Raw genomic sequence first — 23,904 nt, 5'->3', positions numbered from 1 at the left:
TAGGTCTGTGTATGGCCGTTACCCCATGTGATATGCCTACATCTAACAACAGACAAATATACCGTTCTATAGGTCTGTGTAGGGTCGTTACCCCATGTGATATGCTTACATCTAACAACAGACAAATATACCGTTCTACAGGTCTGTGTAGGGTCGTTACCCCATGCGATATGCTTACATCTAACAACAGACAAATAAACCGTTCTATAGGTCTGTGTAGGGTCGTTATCCCATGCGATATGCCTACATCTAACAACAGACAAATATACCGTTCTACAGGTCTGTGTATGGCCGTTACCCCATGTGATATGCCTACATCTAACAACAGACAAATATACCGTTCTATAGGTCTGTGTAGGGTCGTTACCCCATGTGATATGCTTACATCTAACAACAGACAAATATACCGTTCTACAGGTCTGTGTAGGGTCGTTACCCCATGCGATATGCTTACATCTAACAACAGACAAATAAACCGTTCTATAGGTCTGTGTAGGGTCGTTATCCCATGCGATATGCCTACATCTAACAACAGACAAATATACCGTTCTACAGGTCTGTGTATGGCCGTTACCCCATGTGATATGCCTACATCTAACAACAGACAAATATACCGTTCTATAGGTCTGTGTATGGCCGTTACCCCATGCGATATGCCTACATCTAACAACAGACATATAAACCATTCTATAGGTCTGTGTATGGCCGTTACCCCATGTGATATGCCTACATCTAACAACAGACAAATATACCGTTCTATAGGTCTGTGTATGGCCGTTACCCCATGCGATATGCCTACATCTAACAACAGACAAATATACCGTTCTATAGGTCTGTGTATGGCCGTTACCCCATGCGATATGCCTACATCTAACAACAGACAAATATACTGTTCTACAGGTCTGTGTATGGCCGTTACCCCATGTGATATGCCTACATCTAACAACAGACATATAAACCATTCTATAGGTCTGTGTATGGTCGTTACCCCATGTGATATGCCTACATCTAACAACAGACAAATATACCGTTCTACAGGTCTGTGTAGGGTCGTTACCCAATGTGATATGCCTACATCTAACAACAGACAGATATACCGTTCTATAGGTCTGTGTAGGGTCGTTACCCCATGTGATATGCCTACATCTAACAACAGACAAATATACCGTTCTATAGGTCTGTGTAGGGTCGTTACCCCATGTGATATGCCTACATCTAACAACAGACAGATATACCGTTCTATAGGTCTGTGTATGGCCGTTACCCCATGTGATATCCCTACATCTAACAACAGACAGATATACCGTTCTATAGGTCTGTGTAGGGTCGTTACCCCATGTGATATGCCTACATCTAAAAACAGACAGATATACCGTTCTATAGGTCTGTGTATGGCCGTTACCCCATGTGATATGCCTACATCTAACAACAGACAAATATACCGTTCTATAGGTCTGTGTAGGGTCGTTACCCCATGCGATATGCCTACATCTAACAACAGACAAATATACCGTTCTACAGGTCTGTGTAGGGTCGTTACCCCATGTGATATGCCTACATCTAACAACAGACAGATATACCGTTCTATAGGTCTGTGGAGGGTCGTTACCCCATGTGATATGCCCACATCTAACAACAGACAAATATACCGTTCTACAGGTCTGTGTATGGCCGTTACCCCATGTGATATGCCTACATCTAACAACAGACAGATATACCGTTCTATAGGTCTGTGTAGGGTCGTTACCCCATGCGATATGCCTACATCTAACAACAGACAGATATACCGTTCTATAGGTCTGTGTAGGGTCGTTACCCCATGTGATATGCCTACATCTAACAACAGACAAATATACCGTTCTATAGGTCTGTGTAGGGTCGTTACCCCATGTGATATGCCTACATCTAACAACAGACAAATATACCGTTCTATAGGTCTGTGTAGGGTCGTTACCCCATGCGATATGCCTACATCTAACAACAGACAAATATACCGTTCTATAGGTCTGTGTATGGCCGTTACCCCATGCGATATGCATACATCTAACAACAGACAAATATACCGTTCTATAGGTCTGTGTATGGCCGTTACCCCATGCGATATGCCTACATCTAACAACAGACAAATATACCGTTCTACAGGTCTGTGTATGGCCGTTAAACCATGCGATATGCCTACATCTAACAACAGACAAATATACCGTTCTATAGGTCTGTGTAGGGTCGTTAACCCATGCGATATGCCTACATCTAACAACAGACAAATATACCGTTCTATAGGTCTGTGTAGGGTCGTTACCCCATGCGATATGCCTACATCTAACAACAGACAAATATACCGTTCTATAGGTCTGTGTAGGGTCGCTACCCCATGCGATATGCCTACATCTAACAACAGACATACAAACCGTTCTATAGGTCTGTGTAGGGTCGTTATCCCATGCGATATGCCTACATCTAACAACAGACAAATATACCGTTCTACAGGTCTGTGTATGGCCGTTACCCCATGTGATATGCCTACATCTAACAACAGACAAATATACCGTTCTATAGGTCTGTGTATGGCCGTTACCCCATGTGATATGCCTACATCTAACAACAGACAAATATACCGTTCTACAGGTCTGTGTAGGGTCGTTACCCCATGTGATATGCCTACATCTAACAACAGACAAATATACCGTTCTATAGGTCTGTGTAGGGTCGTTACCACATGCGATATGCCTACATCTAACAACAGACAGATATACCGTTCTATAGGTCTGTGTATGGCCGTTACCCCATGCGATATGCCTACATCTAACAACAGACATATAAACCATTCTATAGGTCTGTGTATGGCCGTTACCCCATGTGATATGCCTACATCTAACAACAGACAAATATACCGTTCTATAGGTCTGTGTATGGCCGTTACCCCATGCGATATGCCTACATCTAACAACAGACAAATATACTGTTCTACAGGTCTGTGTATGGCCGTTACCACATGCGATATGCCTACATCTAACAACAGACAGATATACCGTTCTATAGGTCTGTGTATGGCCGTTACCCCATGCGATATGCCTACATCTAACAACAGACATATAAACCATTCTATAGGTCTGTGTATGGCCGTTACCCCATGTGATATGCCTACATCCAACAACAGACAAATATACCGTTCTATAGGTCTGTGTAGGGTCGTTACCCCATGCGATATGCCTACATCTAACAACAGACAAATATACCGTTCTATAGGTCTGTGTAGGGTCGTTACCCCATGCGATATGCCTACATCTAACAACAGACAAATATACCGTTCTATAGGTCTGTGTAGGGTCGTTATCCCATGCGATATGCCTACATCTAACAACAGACAAATATACCGTTCTACAGGTCTGTGTATGGCCGTTACCCCATGTGATATGCCTACATCTAACAACAGACAAATATACTGTTCTATAGGTCTGTGTATGGCCGTTACCCAATGTGATATGCCTACATCTAACAACAGACAAATATACCGTTCTACAGGTCTGTGTAGGGTCGTTACCCCATGTGATATGCCTACATCTAACAACAGACAAATATACCGTTCTATAGGTCTGTGTAGGGTCGTTACCACATGCGATATGCCTACATCTAACAACAGACAGATATACCGTTCTATAGGTCTGTGTATGGCCGTTACCCCATGCGATATGCCTACATCTAACAACAGACATATAAACCATTCTATAGGTCTGTGTATGGCCGTTACCCCATGTGATATGCCTACATCTAACAACAGACAAATATACCGTTCTATAGGTCTGTGTATGGCCGTTACCCCATGCGATATGCCTACATCTAACAACAGACAAATATACCGTTCTATAGGTCTGTGTATGGCCGTTACCCCATGCGATATGCCTACATCTAACAACAGACAAATATACTGTTCTACAGGTCTGTGTATGGCCGTTACCCCATGTGATATGCCTACATCTAACAACAGACATATAAACCATTCTATAGGTCTGTGTATGGTCGTTACCCCATGTGATATGCCTACATCTAACAACAGACAAATATACCGTTCTACAGGTCTGTGTAGGGTCGTTACCCCATGTGATATGCCTACATCTAACAACAGACAGATATACCGTTCTATAGGTCTGTGTAGGGTCGTTACCCCATGTGATATGCCTACATCTAACAACAGACAAATATACCGTTCTATAGGTCTGTGTAGGGTCGTTACCCCATGTGATATGCCTACATCTAACAACAGACAGATATACCGTTCTATAGGTCTGTGTATGGCCGTTACCCCATGTGATATGCCTACATCTAACAACAGACAGATATACCGTTCTATAGGTCTGTGTAGGGTCGTTACCCCATGTGATATGCCTACATCTAACAACAGACAGATATACCGTTCTATAGGTCTGTGTATGGCCGTTACCCCATGTGATATGCCTACATCTAACAACAGACAAATATACCGTTCTATAGGTCTGTGTAGGGTCGTTACCCCATGTGATATGCCTACATCTAACAACAGACAAATATACCGTTCTATAGGTCTGTGTAGGGTCGTTACCCCATGTGATATGCCTACATCTAACAACAGACAGATATACCGTTCTATAGGTCTGTGTAGGGTCGTTACCCCATGTGATATGCCCACATCTAACAACAGACAAATATACCGTTCTACAGGTCTGTGTATGGCCGTTACCCCATGTGATATGCCTACATCTAACAACAGACAGATATACCGTTCTATAGGTCTGTGTAGGGTCGTTACCCCATGCGATATGCCTACATCTAACAACAGACAGATATACCGTTCTATAGGTCTGTGTAGGGTCGTTACCCCATGTGATATGCCTACATCTAACAACAGACAAATATACCGTTCTATAGGTCTGTGTAGGGTCGTTACCCCATGTGATATGCCTACATCTAACAACAGACAAATATACCGTTCTATAGGTCTGTGTAGGGTCGTTACCCCATGCGATATGCCTACATCTAACAACAGACAAATATACCGTTCTATAGGTCTGTGTATGGCCGTTACCCCATGCGATATGCATACATCTAACAACAGACAAATATACCGTTCTATAGGTCTGTGTATGGCCGTTACCCCATGCGATATGCCTACATCTAACAACAGACAAATATACAGTTCTACAGGTCTGTGTATGGCCGTTACCCCATGCGATATGCCTACATCTAACAACAGACAAATATACCGTTCTATAGGTCTGTGTAGGGTCGTTACCCCATGCGATATGCCTACATCTAACAACAGACAAATATACCGTTCTATAGGTCTGTGTAGGGTCGTTACTCCATGCGATATGCCTACATCTAACAACAGACATATAAACCGTTCTATAGGTCTGTGTAGGGTCGTTACCCCATGTGATATGCCTACATCTAACAACAGACAAATATACAGTTCTACAGGTCTGTGTATGGCCGTTATCCCATGCGATATGCCTACATCTAACAACAGACAAATATACCGTTCTATAGGTCTGTGTAGGGTCGTTACCCCATGCGATATGCCTACATCTAACAACAGACAAATATACCGTTCTATAGGTCTGTGTAGGGTCGTTATCCCATGCGATATGCCTACATCTAACAACAGACAAATATACCGTTCTACAGGTCTGTGTATGGCCGTTACCCCATGTGATATGCCTACATCTAACAACAGACAAATATACCGTTCTACAGGTCTGTGTAGGGTCGTTACCCCATGTGATATGCCTACATCTAACAACAGACAAATATACCGTTCTACAGGTCTGTGTATGGCCGTTACCCCATGCAATATGCCTACATCTAACAACAGACAGATATACCGTTCTATAGGTCTGTGTATGGCCATTACCCCATGCGATATGCCTACATCTAACAACAGACATATAAACCATTCTATAGGTCTGTGTATGGCCGTTACCCCATGTGATATGCCTACATCTAACAACAGACAAATATACCGTTCTATAGGTCTGTGCATGGCCGTTACCCCATGCGATATGCCTACATCTAACAACAGACATATAAACCATTCTATAGGTCTGTGTAGGGTCGTTACCCCATGTGATATGCCTATATCTAACAACAGACAAATATACTGTTCTACAGGTCTGTGTATGGCCGTTACCCCATGTGATATGCCTACATCTAACAACAGACATATAAACCATTCTATAGGTCTGTGTATGGTCGTTACCCCATGTGATATGCCTACATCTAACAACAGACAAATATACCGTTCTACAGGTCTGTGTAGGGTCGTTACCCCATGTGATATGCCTACATCTAACAACAGACAGATATACCGTTCTATAGGTCTGTGTAGGGTCGTTACCCCATGTGATATGCCTACATCTAACAACAGACAGATATACCGTTCTATAGGTCTGTGTATGGCCGTTATCCCATGTGATATGCCTACATCTAACAACAGACAGATATACCGTTCTATAGGTCTGTGTAGGGTCGTTACCCCATGTGATATGCCTACATCTAACAACAGACAGATATACCGTTCTATAGGTTTGTGTATGGCCGTTACCCCATGTGATATGCCTACATCTAACAACAGACAAATATACCGTTCTATAGGTCTGTGTAGGGTCGTTACCCCATGCGATATGCCTACATCTAACAACAGACAAATATACCGTTCTACAGGTCTGTGTATGGCCGTTACCCCCATGCGATATGCCTACATCTAACAACAGACAAATATACCGTTCTACAGGTCTGTGTATGGCCGTTACCCCATGTGATATGCCTACATCTAACAACAGACAAATATACCGTTCTATAGGTCTGTGTAGGGTCGTTACCCCATGCGATATGCCTACATCTAACAACAGACAAATATACCGTTCTACAGGTCTGTGTAGGGTCGTTACCCCATGTGATATGCCTACATCTAACAACAGACAAATATACCGTTCTATAGGTCTGTGTATGGCCGTTACCCCATGCGATATGCCTACATCTAACAACAGACAAAAATACCGTTCTATAGGTCTGTGTATGGCCGTTACCCCATGCGATATGCCTACATCTAACAACAGACATATAAACTATTCTATAGGTCTGTGTATGGCCGTTACCCCATGTGATATGCCTACATCTAACAACAGACAGATATACCTTTCTATAGGTCTGTGTATGGCCGTTACCCCATGTGATATGCCTACATCTAACAACAGACATATAAACCGTTCTATAGGTCTGTGTAGGGTCGTTATCCCATGTGATATGCCTACATCTAACAACAGACAAATATACCGTTCTACAGGTCTGTGTATGGCCGTTACCCCATGTGATATGCCTACATCTAACAACAGACAAATATACCGTTCTATAGGTCTGTGTATGGCCGTTACCCCATGTGATATGCCTACATCTAACAACAGACAAATATACCGTTCTACAGGTCTGTGTAGGGTCGTTACCCCATGTGATATGCCTACATCTAACAACAGACAAATATACCGTTCTATAGGTCTGTGTAGGGTCGTTACCACATGCGATATGCCTACATCTAACAACAGACAGATATACCGTTCTATAGGTCTGTGTATGGCCGTTACCCCATGCGATATGCCTACATCTAACAACAGACATATAAACCATTCTATGGGTCTGTGTATGGCCGTTACCCCATGTGATATGCCTACATCTAACAACAGACAAATATACCGTTCTATAGGTCTGTGTATGGCCGTTACCCCATGCGATATGCCTACATCTAACAACAGACAAATATACCGTTCTATAGGTCTGTGTATGGCCGTTACCCCATGCGATATGCCTACATCTAACAACAGACAAATATACTGTTCTACAGGTCTGTGTATGGCCGTTACCACATGCGATATGCCTACATCTAACAACAGACAGATATACCGTTCTATAGGTCTGTGTATGGCCGTTACCCCATGCGATATGCCTACATCTAACAACAGACATATAAACCATTCTATAGGTCTGTGTATGGCCGTTACCCCATGTGATATGCCTACATCTAACAACAGACAAATATACCGTTCTATAGGTCTGTGTAGGGTCGTTACCCCATGCGATATGCCTACATCTAACAACAGACAAATATACCGTTCTACAGGTCTGTGTAGGGTCGTTACCCCCATGCGATATGCCTACATCTAACAACAGACAAATATACCGTTCTATAGGTCTGTGTAGGGTCGTTATCCCATGCGATATGCCTACATCTAACAACAGACAAATATACCGTTCTACAGGTCTGTGTATGGCCGTTACCCCATGTGATATGCCTACATCTAACAACAGACAAATATACTGTTCTACAGGTCTGTGTATGGCCGTTACCCCATGTGATATGCCTACATCTAACAACAGACAAATATACCGTTCTACAGGTCTGTGTAGGGTCGTTACCCCCATGTGATATGCCTACATCTAACAACAGACAAATATACCGTTCTATAGGTCTGTGTAGGGTCGTTACCACATGCGATATGCCTACATCTAACAACAGACAGATATACCGTTCTATAGGTCTGTGTATGGCCGTTACCCCATGCGATATGCCTACATCTAACAACAGACATATAAACCATTCTATAGGTCTGTGTATGGCCGTTACCCCATGTGATATGCCTACATCTAACAACAGACAAATATACCGTTCTATAGGTCTGTGTATGGCCGTTACCCCATGCGATATGCCTACATCTAACAACAGACAAATATACCGTTCTATAGGTCTGTGTATGGCCGTTACCCCATGCGATATGCCTACATCTAACAACAGACAAATATACTGTTCTACAGGTCTGTGTATGGCCGTTACCCCATGTGATATGCCTACATCTAACAACAGACAAATATACCGTTCTATAGGTCTGTGTAGGGTCGTTACCACATGCGATATGCCTACATCTAACAACAGACAAATATACCGTTCTACAGGTCTGTGTAGGGTCGTTACCCCATGTGATATGCCTACATCTAACAACAGACAGATATACCGTTCTATAGGTCTGTGTAGGGTCGTTACCCCATGTGATATGCCTACATCTAACAACAGACAAATATACCGTTCTATAGGTCTGTGTAGGGTCGTTACCCCATGTGATATGCCTACATCTAACAACAGACAGATATACCGTTCTATAGGTCTGTGTATGGCCGTTACCCCATGTGATATGCCCTACATCTAACAACAGACAGATATACCGTTCTATAGGTCTGTGTAGGGTCGTTACCCCATGAGATATGCCTACATCTAACAACAGACAGATATACCGTTCTATAGGTCTGTGTATGGCCGTTACCCCATGTGATATGCCTACATCTAACAACAGACAAATATACCGTTCTATAGGTCTGTGTATGGACGTTACCCCATGCGATATGCCTACATCTAACAACAGACAAATATACCGTTCTACAGGTCTGTGTATGGTTGTTACCCCATGTGATATGCCTACATCTAACAACAGACAGATATACCGTTCTATAGGTCTGTGTAGGGTCGTTACCCCATGTGATATGCCCACATCTAACAACAGACAAATATACCGTTCTACAGGTCTGTGTATGGCCGTTACCCCATGTGATATGCCTACATCTAACAACAGACAGATATACCGTTCTATAGGTCTGTGTAGGGTCGTTACCCCATGCGATATGCCTACATCTAACAACAGACAGATATACCGTTCTATAGGTCTGTGTAGGGTCGTTACCCCATGTGATATGCCTACATCTAACAACAGACAAATATACCGTTCTATAGGTCTGTGTAGGGTCGTTACCCCATGTGATATGCCTACATCTAACAACAGACAAATATACCGTTCTATAGGTCTGTGTAGGGTCGTTACCCCCATGCGATATGCCTACATCTAACAACAGACAAATATACCGTTCTATAGGTCTGTGTATGGCCGTTACCCCATGCGATATGCATACATCTAACAACAGACAAATATACCGTTCTATAGGTCTGTGTATGGCCGTTACCCCATGCGATATGCCTACATCTAACAACAGACAAATATACAGTTCTACAGGTCTGTGTATGGCCGTTACCCCATGCGATATGCCTACATCTAACAACAGACAAATATACCGTTCTATAGGTCTGTGTAGGGTCGTTACCCCATGCGATATGCCTACATCTAACAACAGACAAATATACCGTTCTATAGGTCTGTGTAGGGTCGTTACTCCATGCGATATGCCTACATCTAACAACAGACATATAAACCGTTCTATAGGTCTGTGTAGGGTCGTTATCCCATGCGATATGCCTACATCTAACAACAGACAAATATACCGTTCTACAGGTCTGTGTATGGCCGTTACCCCATGTGATATGCCTACATCTAACAACAGACAAATATACCGTTCTACAGGTCTGTGTAGGGTCGTTACCCCATGTGATATGCCTACATCTAACAACAGACAAATATACCGTTCTATAGGTCTGTGTAGGGTCGTTACCCCATGCGATATGCCTACATCTAACAACAGACAGATATACCGTTCTATAGGTCTGTGTATGGCCGTTACCCCATGCGATATGCCTACATCTAACAACAGACATATAAACCATTCTATAGGTCTGTGTATGGCCGTTACCCCATGTGATATGCCTACATCTAACAACAGACAAATATACCGTTCTATAGGTCTGTGTATGGCCGTTACCCCATGCGATATGCCTACATCTAACAACAGACATATAAACCATTCTATAGGTCTGTGTAGGGTCGTTACCCCATGTGATATGCCTATATCTAACAACAGACAAATATACTGTTCTACAGGTCTGTGTATGGCCGTTACCCCCATGTGATATGCCTACATCTAACAACAGACATATAAACCATTCTATAGGTCTGTGTATGGTCGTTACCCCATGCGATATGCCTACATCTAACAACAGACAAATATACCGTTCTACAGGTCTGTGTAGGGTCGTTACCCCATGTGATATGCCTACATCTAACAACAGACAGATATACCGTTCTATAGGTCTGTGTAGGGTCGTTACCCCATGCGATATGCCTACATCTAACAACAGACAGATATACCGTTCTATAGGTCTGTGTATGGCCGTTATCCCATGTGATATGCCTACATCTAACAACAGACAGATATACCGTTCTATAGGTCTGTGTAGGGTCGTTACCCCATGTGATATGCCTACATCTAACAACAGACAGATATACCGTTCTATAGGTCTGTGTATGGCCGTTACCCCATGTGATATGCCTACATCTAACAACAGACAAATATACCGTTCTATAGGTCTGTGTAGGGTCGTTACCCCATGCGATATGCCTACATCTAACAACAGACAAATATACCGTTCTACAGGTCTGTGTATGGCCGTTACCCCATGCGATATGCCTACATCTAACAACAGACAAATATACCGTTCTACAGGTCTGTGTATGGCCGTTACCCCATGTGATATGCCTACATCTAACAACAGACAAATATACCGTTCTATAGGTCTGTGTAGGGTCGTTAACCCATGCGATATGCCTACATCTAACAACAGACAAATATACCGTTCTACAGGTCTGTGTAGGGTCGTTACCCCATGTGATATGCCTACATCTAACAACAGACAAATATACCGTTCTATAGGTCTGTGTATGGCCGTTACCCCATGCGATATGCCTACATCTAACAACAGACAAAAATACCGTTCTATAGGTCTGTGTATGGCCGTTACCCCATGCGATATGCCTACATCTAACAACAGACATATAAACTATTCTATAGGTCTGTGTATGGCCGTTACCCCATGTGATATGCCTACATCTAACAACAGACAGATATACCTTTCTATAGGTCTGTGTATGGCCGTTACCCCATGTGATATGCCTACATCTAACAACAGACATATAAACCGTTCTATAGGTCTGTGTAGGGTCGTTATCCCATGTGATATGCCCTACATCTAACAACAGACAAATATACCGTTCTATAGGTTTGTGTAGGGTCGTTACCCCATGCGATATGCCTACATCTAACAACAGACAGATATACCGTTCTATAGGTCTGTGTAGGGTCGTTACCCCATGTGATATGCCTACATCTAACAACAGACAAATATACCGTTCTATAGGTCTGTGTAGGGTCGTTACCCCATGTGATATGCCTACATCTAACAACAGACAAATATACCGTTCTACAGGTCTGTGTATGGCCGTTACCCCATGCAATATGCCTACATCTAACAACAGACAAATATACCGTTCTACAGGTCCGTGTATGGCCGTTACCCCATGTGATATGCCTACATCTAACAACAGACAAATATACCGTTCTATAGGTCTGTGTATGGCCGTTACCCCATGCGATATGCCTACATCTAACAACAGACAAATATACCGTTCTATAGGTCTGTGTATGGCCGTTACCCCATGTGATATGCCTACATCTAACAACAGACAAATATACTGTTCTACAGGTCTGTGTATGGCCGTTACCCCATGTGATATGCCTACATCTAACAACAGACATATAAACCGTTCTATAGGTCTGTGTATGGTCGTTACCCCATGTGATATGCCTACATCTAACAACAGACAAATATACCGTTCTATAGGTCTGTGTAGGGTCGTTACCCCATGTGATATGCCTACATCTAACAACAGACAGATATACCGTTCTATAGGTCTGTGTAGGGTCGTTACCCCATGTGATATGCCTACATCTAACAACAGACAAATATACCGTTCTACAGGTCTGTGTAGGGTCGTTACCCCATGTGATATGCCTACATCTAACAACAGACAGATATACCGTTCTATAGGTCTGTGTATGGCCGTTACCCCATGTGATATGCCTACATCTAACAACAGACAGATATACCGTTCTATAGGTCTGTGTAGGGTCGTTACCCCATGTGATATGCCTACATCTAACAACAGACAGATATACCGTTCTATAGGTCTGTGTATGGCCGTTACCCCATGTGATATGCCTACATCTAACAACAGACAAATATACCGTTCTATAGGTCTGTGTAGGGTCGTTACCCCATGCGATATGCCTACATCTAACAACAGACAAATATACCGTTCTACAGGTCTGTGTAGGGTTGTTACCCCATGTGATATGCCTACATCTAACAACAGACAGATATACCGTTCTATAGGTCTGTGTAGGGTCGTTACCCCATGTGATATGCCTACATCTAACAACAGACAAATATACCGTTCTACAGGTCTGTGTATGGCCGTTACCCCATGTGATATGCCTACATCTAACAACAGACAGATATACCGTTCTATAGGTCTGTGTAGGGTCGTTACCCCATGCGATATGCCTACATCTAACAACAGACAAATATACCGTTCTATAGGTCTGTGTAGGGTCGTTACCCCATGCGATATGCCTACATCTAACAACAGACAAATATACCGTTCTATAGGTCTGTGTAGGGTCGTTACCCCATGTGATATGCCTACATCTAACAACAGACAAATATACCGTTCTATAGGTCTGTGTAGGGTCGTTACCCCATGCGATATGCCTACATCTAACAACAGACAAATATACCGTTCTATAGGTCTGTGTATGGCCGTTACCCCATGCGATATGCATACATCTAACAACAGACAAATATACCGTTCTATAGGTCTGTGTATGGCCGTTACCCCATGCGATATGCCTACATCTAACAACAGACAAATATACAGTTCTACAGGTCTGTGTATGGCCGTTATCCCATGCGATATGCCTACATCTAACAACAGACAAATATACCGTTCTATAGGTCTGTGTAGGGTCGTTACCCCATGCGATATGCCTACATCTAACAACAGACAAATATACCGTTCTATAGGTCTGTGTAGGGTCGTTACTCCATGCGATATGCCTACATCTAACAACAGACATATAAACCGTTCTATAGGTCTGTGTAGGGTCGTTACCCCATGTGATATGCCTACATCTAACAACAGACAAATATACAGTTCTACAGGTCTGTGTATGGCCGTTATCCCATGCGATATGCCTACATCTAACAACAGACAAATATACCGTTCTATAGGTCTGTGTAGGGTCGTTACCCCATGCGATATGCCTACATCTAACAACAGACAAATATACCGTTCTATAGGTCTGTGTAGGGTCGTTATCCCATGCGATATGCCTACATCTAACAACAGACAAATATACCGTTCTATAGGTCTGTGTATGGCCGTTACCCCATGTGATATGCCTACATCTAACAACAGACAAATATACCGTTCTACAGGTCTGTGTAGGGTCGTTACCCCATGTGATATGCCTACATCTAACAACAGACAAATATACCGTTCTACAGGTCTGTGTATGGCCGTTACCCCATGTGATATGCCTACATCTAACAACAGACAAATATACCGTTCTATAGGTCTGTGTATGGCCATTACCCCATGCGATATGCCTACATCTAACAACAGACATATAAACCATTCTATAGGTCTGTGTATGGCCGTTACCCCATGTGATATGCCTACATCTAACAACAGACAAATATACCGTTCTATAGGTCTGTGAATGGCCGTTACCCCATGCGATATGCCTACATCTAACAACAGACATATAAACCTTTCTATAGGTCTGTGTAGGGTCGTTACCCCATGTGATATGCCTATATCTAACAACAGACAAATATACTGTTCTACAGGTCTGTGTATGGCCGTTACCCCATGTGATATGCCTACATCTAACAACAGACATATAAACCATTCTATAGGTCTGTGTATGGTCGTTACCCCATGTGATATGCCTACATCTAACAACAGACAAATATACCGTTCTACAGGTCTGTGTAGGGTCGTTACCCCATGTGATATGCCTACATCTAACAACAGACAGATATACCGTTCTATAGGTCTGTGTAGGGTCGTTACCCCATGTGATATGCCTACATCTAACAACAGACAGATATACCGTTCTATAGGTCTGTGTATGGCCGTTATCCCATGTGATATGCCTACATCTAACAACAGACAGATATACCGTTCTATAGGTCTGTGTATGGCCGTTACCCCATGTGATATGCCTACATCTAACAACAGACAGATATACCGTTCTATAGGTTTGTGTATGGCCGTTACCCCATGTGATATGCCTACATCTAACAACAGACAAATATACCGTTCTATAGGTCTGTGTAGGGTCGTTACCCCATGCGATATGCCTACATCTAACAACAGACAAATATACCGTTCTACAGGTCTGTGTATGGCCGTTACCCCATGCGATATGCCTACATCTAACAACAGACAAATATACCGTTCTACAGGTCTGTGTATGGCCGTTACCCCATGTGATATGCCTACATCTAACAACAGACAAATATACCGTTCTATAGGTCTGTGTAGGGTCGTTAACCCATGCGATATGCCTACATCTAACAACAGACAAATATACCGTTCTACAGGTCTGTGTAGGGTCGTTACCCCATGTGATATGCCTACATCTAACAACAGACAAATATACCGTTCTATAGGTCTGTGTATGGCCGTTACCCCATGCGATATGCCTACATCTAACAACAGACAAAAATACCGTTCTATAGGTCTGTGTATGGCCGTTACCCCATGCGATATGCCTACATCTAACAACAGACATATAAACTATTCTATAGGTCTGTGTATGGCCGTTACCCCATGTGATATGCCTACATCTAACAACAGACAGATATACCTTTCTATAGGTCTGTGTATGGCCGTTACCCCATGTGATATGCCTACATCTAACAACAGACATATATACCGTTCTATAGGTCTGTGTAGGGTCGTTACCCCATGTGATATGCCTACATCTAACAACAGACAAATATACCGTTCTACAGGTCTGTGTATGGCCGTTACCCCATGTGATATGCCTACATCTAACAACAGACAAATATACCGTTCTATAGGTCTGTGTATGGCCGTTACCCCATGTGATATGCCTACATCTAACAACAGACAAATATACCGTTCTACAGGTCTGTGTAGGGTCGTTACCCCATGTGATATGCCTACATCTAACAACAGACAAATATACCGTTCTATAGGTCTGTGTAGGGTCGTTACCACATGCGATATGCCTACATCTAACAACAGACAGATATACCGTTCTATAGGTCTGTGTATGGCCGTTACCCCCATGCGATATGCCTACATCTAACAACAGACATATAAACCATTCTATGGGTCTGTGTATGGCCGTTACCCCATGTGATATGCCTACATCTAACAACAGACAAATATACCGTTCTATAGGTCTGTGTATGGCCGTTACCCCATGCGATATGCCTACATCTAACAACAGACAAATATACCGTTCTATAGGTCTGTGTATGGCCGTTACCCCATGCGATATGCCTACATCTAACAACAGACAAATATACTGTTCTACAGGTCTGTGTATGGCCGTTACCACATGCGATATGCCTACATCTAACAACAGACAGATATACCGTTCTATAGGTCTGTGTATGGCCGTTACCCCATGCGATATGCCTACATCTAACAACAGACATATAAACCATTCTATAGGTCTGTGTATGGCCGTTACCCCATGTGATATGCCTACATCTAACAACAGACAAATATACCGTTCTATAGGTCTGTGTAGGGTCGTTACCCCATGCGATATGCCTACATCTAACAACAGACAAATATACCGTTCTATAGGTCTGTGTAGGGTCGTTACCCCATGCGATATGCCTACATCTAACAACAGACAAATATACCGTTCTATAGGTCTGTGTAGGGTCGTTATCCCATGCGATATGCCTACATCTAACAACAGACAAATATACCGTTCTACAGGTCTGTGTATGGCCGTTACCCCATGTGATATGCCTACATCTAACAACAGACAAATATACTGTTCTATAGGTCTGTGTATGGCCGTTACCCCATGTGATATGCCTACATCTAACAACAGACAAATATACCGTTCTACAGGTCTGTGTAGGGTCGTTACCCCATGTGATATGCCTACATCTAACAACAGACAAATATACCGTTCTATAGGTCTGTGTAGGGTCGTTACCACATGCGATATGCCTACATCTAACAACAGACAGATATACCGTTCTATAGGTCTGTGTATGGCCGTTACCCCATGCGATATGCCTACATCTAACAACAGACATATAAACCATTCTATAGGTCTGTGTATGGCCGTTACCCCATGTGATATGCCTACATCTAACAACAGACAAATATACCGTTCTATAGGTCTGTGTATGGCCGTTACCCCATGTGATATGCCTACATCTAACAACAGACAAATATACCGTTCTATAGGTCTGTGTATGGCCGTTACCCCATGCGATATGCCTACATCTAACAACAGACAAATATACTGTTCTACAGGTCTGTGTATGGCCGTTACCCCATGTGATATGCCTACATCTAACAACAGACAAATATACCGTTCTATAGGTCTGTGTAGGGTCGTTACCACATGCGATATGCCTACATCTAACAACAGACAAATATACCGTTCTACAGGTCTGTGTAGGGTCGTTACCCCATGTGATATGCCTACATCTAACAACAGACAGATATACCGTTCTATAGGTCTGTGTAGGGTCGTTACCCCATGTGATATGCCTACATCTAACAACAGACAAATATACCGTTCTATAGGTCTGTGTAGGGTCGTTACCCCATGTGATATGCCTACATCTAACAACAGACAGATATACCGTTCTATAGGTCTGTGTATGGCCGTTACCCCATGTGATATGCCTACATCTAACAACAGACAGATATACCGTTCTATAGGTCTGTGTAGGGTCGTTACCCCATGTGATATGCCTACATCTAACAACAGACAGATATACCGTTCTATAGGTCTGTGTATGGCCGTTACCCCATGTGATATGCCTACATCTAACAACAGACAAATATACCGTTCTATAGGTCTGTGTAGGGTCGTTACCCCATGCGATATGCCTACATCTAACAACAGACAAATATACCGTTCTACAGGTCTGTGTAGGGTTGTTACCCCATGTGATATGCCTACATCTAACAACAGACAGATATACCGTTCTATAGGTCTGTGTAGGGTCGTTACCCCATGTGATATGCCCACATCTAACAACAGACAAATATACCGTTCTACAGGTCTGTGTATGGCCGTTACCCCATGTGATATGCCTACATCTAACAACAGACAAATATACCGTTCTATAGGTCTGTGTAGGGTCGTTACCCCATGCGATATGCCTACATCTAACAACAGACAGATATACCGTTCTATAGGTCTGTGTATGGACGTTACCCCATGTGATATGCCTACATCTAACAACAGACAAATATACCGTTCTATAGGTCTGTGTAGGGTCGTTACCCCATGTGATATGCCTACATCTAACAACAGACAAATATACCGTTCTATAGGTCTGTGTAGGGTCGTTACCCCATGCGATATGCCTACATCTAACAACAGACAAATATACCGTTCTATAGGTCTGTGTATGGCCGTTACCCCATGCGATATGCCTACATCTAACAACAGACAAATATACCGTTCTATAGGTCTGTGTATGGCCGTTACCCCATGCGATATGCCTACATCTAACAACAGACAAATATACAGTTCTACAGGTCTGTGTATGGCCGTTATCCCATGCGATATGCCTACATCTAACAACAGACAAATATACCGTTCTATAGGTCTGTGTAGGGTCGTTACCCCATGCGATATGCCTACATCTAACAACAGACAAATATACCGTTCTATAGGTCTGTGTAGGGTCGTTACTCCATGCGATATGCCTACATCTAACAACAGACATATAAACCGTTCTATAGGTCTGTGTAGGGTCGTTATCCCATGCGATATGCCTACATCTAACAACAGACAAATATACCGTTCTACAGGTCTGTGTATGGCCGTTACCCCATGTGATATGCCTACATCTAACAACAGACAAATATACCGTTCTACAGGTCTGTGTAGGGTCGTTACCCCATGTGATATGCCTACATCTAACAACAGACAAATATACCGTTCTATAGGTCTGTGTAGGGTCGTTACCCCATGCGATATGCCTACATCTAACAACAGACAGATATACCGTTCTATAGGTCTGTGTATGGCCGTTACCCCATGCGATATGCCTACATCTAACAACAGACATATAAACCATTCTATAGGTCTGTGTATGGCCGTTACCCCATGTGATATGCCTACATCTAACAACAGACAAATATACCGTTCTATAGGTCTGTGCATGGCCGTTACCCCATGCGATATGCCTACATCTAACAACAGACATATAAACCATTCTATAGGTCTGTGTAGGGTCGTTACCCCATGTGATATGCCTATATCTAACAACAGACAAATATACTGTTCTACAGGTCTGTGTATGGCCGTTACCCCATGTGATATGCCTACATCTAACAACAGACATATAAACCATTCTATAGGTCTGTGTATGGTCGTTACCCCATGTGATATGCCTACATCTAACAACAGACAAATATACCGTTCTACAGGTCTGTGTAGGGTCGTTACCCCATGTGATATGCCTACATCTAACAACAGACAGATATACCGTTCTATAGGTCTGTGTAGGGTCGTTACCCCATGTGATATGCCTACATCTAACAACAGACAGATATACCGTTCTATAGGTCTGTGTATGGCCGTTATCCCATGTGATATGCCTACATCTAACAACAGACAGATATACCGTTCTATAGGTCTGTGTAGGGTCGTTACCCCATGTGATATGCCTACATCTAACAACAGACAGATATACCGTTCTATAGGTCTGTGTATGGCCGTTACCCCATGTGATATGCCTACATCTAACAACAGACAAATATACCGTTCTATAGGTCTGTGTAGGGTCGTTACCCCATGCGATATGCCTACATCTAACAACAGACAAATATACCGTTCTACAGGTCTGTGTATGGCCGTTACCCCATGCGATATGCCTACATCTAACAACAGACAAATATACCGTTCTACAGGTCTGTGTATGGCCGTTACCCCATGTGATATGCCTACATCTAACAACAGACAAATATACCGTTCTATAGGTCTGTGTAGGGTCGTTAACCCATGCGATATGCCTACATCTAACAACAGACAAATATACCGTTCTACAGGTCTGTGTAGGGTCGTTACCCCATGTGATATGCCTACATCTAACAACAGACAAATATACCGTTCTATAGGTCTGTGTATGGCCGTTACCCCATGCGATATGCCTACATCTAACAACAGACAAAAATACCGTTCTATAGGTCTGTGTATGGCCGTTACCCCATGCGATATGCCTACATCTAACAACAGACATATAAACTATTCTATAGGTCTGTGTATGGCCGTTACCCCATGTGATATGCCTACATCTAACAACAGACAGATATACCGTTCTATAGGTCTGTGTATGGCCGTTACCCCATGTGATATGCCTACATCTAACAACAGACATATAAACCGTTCTATAGGTCTGTGTAGGGTCGTTATCCCATGTGATATGCCTACATCTAACAACAGACAAATATACCGTTCTATAGGTTTGTGTAGGGTCGTTACCCCATGCGATATGCCTACATCTAACAACAGACAGATATACCGTTCTATAGGTCTGTGTAGGGTCGTTACCCCCTGTGATATGCCTACATCTAACAACAGACAAATATACCGTTCTATAGGTCTGTGTAGGGTCGTTACCCCATGTGATATGCCTACATCTAACAACAGACAAATATACCGTTCTACAGGTCTGTGTATGGCCGTTACCCCATGCAATATGCCTACATCTAACAACAGACAAATATACCGTTCTACAGGTCCGTGTATGGCCGTTACCCCATGTGATATGCCTACATCTAACAACAGACAGATATACCGTTCTATAGGTTTGTGTAGGGTCGTTACCCCATGTGATATGCCTACATCTAACAACAGACAAATATACCGTTCTATAGGTCTGTGTATGGCCGTTACCCCATGCGATATGCCTACATCTAACAACAGACAAATATACCGTTCTACAGGTCTGTGTATGGCCGTTACCCCATGTGATATGCCTACATCTAACAACAGACAAATATACTGTTCTACAGGTCTGTGTATGGCCGTTACCCCATGTGATATGCCTACATCTAACAACAGACAAATATACCGTTCTACAGGTCTGTGTATGGCCGTTGCCCCATGTGATATGCCTACATCTAACAACAGACAGATATACCGTTCTACAGGTCTGTGTATGGCCGTTACCCCATGTGATATGCCTACATCTAACAACAGACAAATATACCGTTCTATAGGTCTGTGTAGGGTCGTTACCCCATGTGATATGCCTACATCTAACAACAGACAAATATACCGTTCTATAGGTCTGTGTAGGGTCGTTAACCCATGTGATATGCCTACATCTAACAACAGACAAATATACCGTTCTATAGGTCTGTGTATGGCCGTTACCCCATGTGATATATGGCCGTTACCCCATGTGATATGCCTACATCTAACAACAGACAAATATACCGTTCTACAGGTCTGTGTATGGCCGTTACCCCATGTGATATGCCTACATCTAACAACAGACAGATATACCGTTCTACAGGTCTGTGTATGGCCGTTACCCCATGTGATATGCCTACATCTAACAACAGACAGATATACCGTTCTATAGGTCTGTGTATGGTCGTTACCCCATGCGATATGCCTACATCTAACAACAGACAAATATACCGTTCTACAGGTCTGTGTAGGGTCGTTAACCCATGTGATATGCCTACATCTAACAACAGACAAATATACCGTTCTATAGGTCTGTGTAGGGTCGTTAACCCATGTGATATGCCTACATCTAACAACAGACAAATATACTGTTCTACAGGTCTGTGTATGGCCGTTAACCCATGTGATATGCCTACATCTAACAACAGACAGATATACCGTTCTATAGGTTTGTGTAGGGTCGTTAACCCATGTGATATGCCTACATCTAACAACAGACAAATATACTGTTCTACAGGTCTGTGTATGGCCGTTACCCCATGTGATATGCCTACATCTAACAACAGACAAATATACTGTTCTACAGGTCTGTGTAGGGCCGTTACCCCATGTGATATGCCTACATCTAACAACAGACAAATATACCATTCTATAGGTCTGTGTAGGGTCGTTACCTCATGTGATATGCCTACATCTAATAACAGACATATAAAGTTCTACAGGTCTGTGTAGGGTCGTTACCCCATGCGATATGCCTACATCTAACAACAGACAAATATACCGTTCTATAGGTTTGTGTAGGGTCGTTATCCCATGCGATATGCCTACATCTAACAACAGATAGATATACCGTTCTATAGGTCTGTGTAGGGTCGTTACCCCATGCGATATGCCTACATCTAACAACAGACAAAACATAATTTATGTAAGAACTTACCTGATAAATTCATTTCTTTCATATTAGCAAGAGTCCATGAGCTAGTGACGTATGGGATATACATTCCTACCAGGAGGGGCAAAGTTTCCCAAACCTTAAAATGCCTATAAATACACCCCTCACCACACCCACAATTCAGTTTAACGAATAGCCAAGAAGTGGGGTGATAAGAAAAAAGTGCGAAAGCATATAAAATAAGGAATTGGAATAATTGTGCTTTATACAAAAAAATCATAACCACCACAAAAAAGGGCGGGCCTCATGGACTCTTGCTAATATGAAAGAAATGAATTTATCAGGTAAGTTCTTACATAAATTATGTTTTCTTTCATGTAATTAGCAAGAGTCCATGAGCTAGTGACGTATGGGATAATGACTACCCAAGATGTGGATCTTTCCACGCAAGAGTCACTAGAGAGGGAGGGATAAAATAAAGACAGCCAATTCCTGCTGAAAATAATCCACACCCAAAATAAAGTTTAATGAAAAACATAAACAGAAGATTCAAACTGAAACCACTGCCTGAAGTACTTTTCTACCAAAAACTGCTTCAGAAGAAGAAAACACATCAAAATGGTAGAATTTAGTAAAAGTATGCAAAGAGGACCAAGTTGCTGCTTTGCAAATCTGATCAACCGAAGCTTCATTCCTAAACGCCCAGGAAGTAGAAACTGACCTAGTAGAATGAGCTGTAATCCTTTGAGGCGGAATTTTACCCGACTCGACATAGGCATGATGAAATAAAGATTTCAACCAAGATGCCCAAGAAATGGCAGAAGCTTTCTGGCCTTTTCTAGAACCGGAAAAGATGACAAATAGACTAGAAGTCTTTCGGAAAGACTTAGTAGCTTCAACATAATAATACAAAGCTCTAACAGCATCCAAGAATGCAATGATTTCTCCTTAGAATTCATAGGATTAGGACACAATGAAAGAACCACAATTTCTCTACTAATGTTGTTAGAATTCACAACCTTAGGTAAAAAATTCAAAAGAAGTTTGCAGCACCGCCTTATCCTGATGAAAAATCAGAAAAGGAGACTCACAAGAAAGAGCAGATAATTCAGAGACTCTTCTGGTAGAAGAGATGGCCAAAAGAAACAAAACTTTCCAAGAAAGTAATTTAATGACCAAAGAATACATGGGTTCAAAAGGAGGAGCTTGAAGAGCCCCCAGAACCAAATTCAAACTCCAAGGAGGAGAAATTGACTTAATGACAGGTTTTATACGAACCAAGGCTTGTACAAAACAATGAATATCAGGAAGATTAGCAAACTTTCTGTGAAAAAGAACAGAAAGAGCAGAGATTTGTCCATTCAAGGAACTTGCGGACAAACCGTTATCTAAACCATCCTGAAGAAAATGTAAAATTCTCGGTATTCAAAAAGAATGCCAAGAAAAATGATGAGAAAGACACTAAGAAATATAAGTCTTCCAGA

At 42.4% G+C, this 23,904-nt stretch overlaps 1 protein-coding gene across 1 annotated transcript in view; it reads right to left on the bottom strand.

The window, feature by feature from the left end:
* Positions 1-23,904, bottom strand: part of IFT56 (intraflagellar transport 56) — a 291,153-nt gene that overhangs the window by 118,013 nt on the left and 149,236 nt on the right. The window lies entirely within an intron of this gene.

This window comes from Bombina bombina, chromosome 8, assembly GCF_027579735.1.
Source record: "Bombina bombina isolate aBomBom1 chromosome 8, aBomBom1.pri, whole genome shotgun sequence".
NCBI classification, from domain to species: domain Eukaryota; kingdom Metazoa; phylum Chordata; class Amphibia; order Anura; family Bombinatoridae; genus Bombina; species Bombina bombina.
This window is presented reverse-complemented; position numbering and strand designations above follow the sequence as displayed.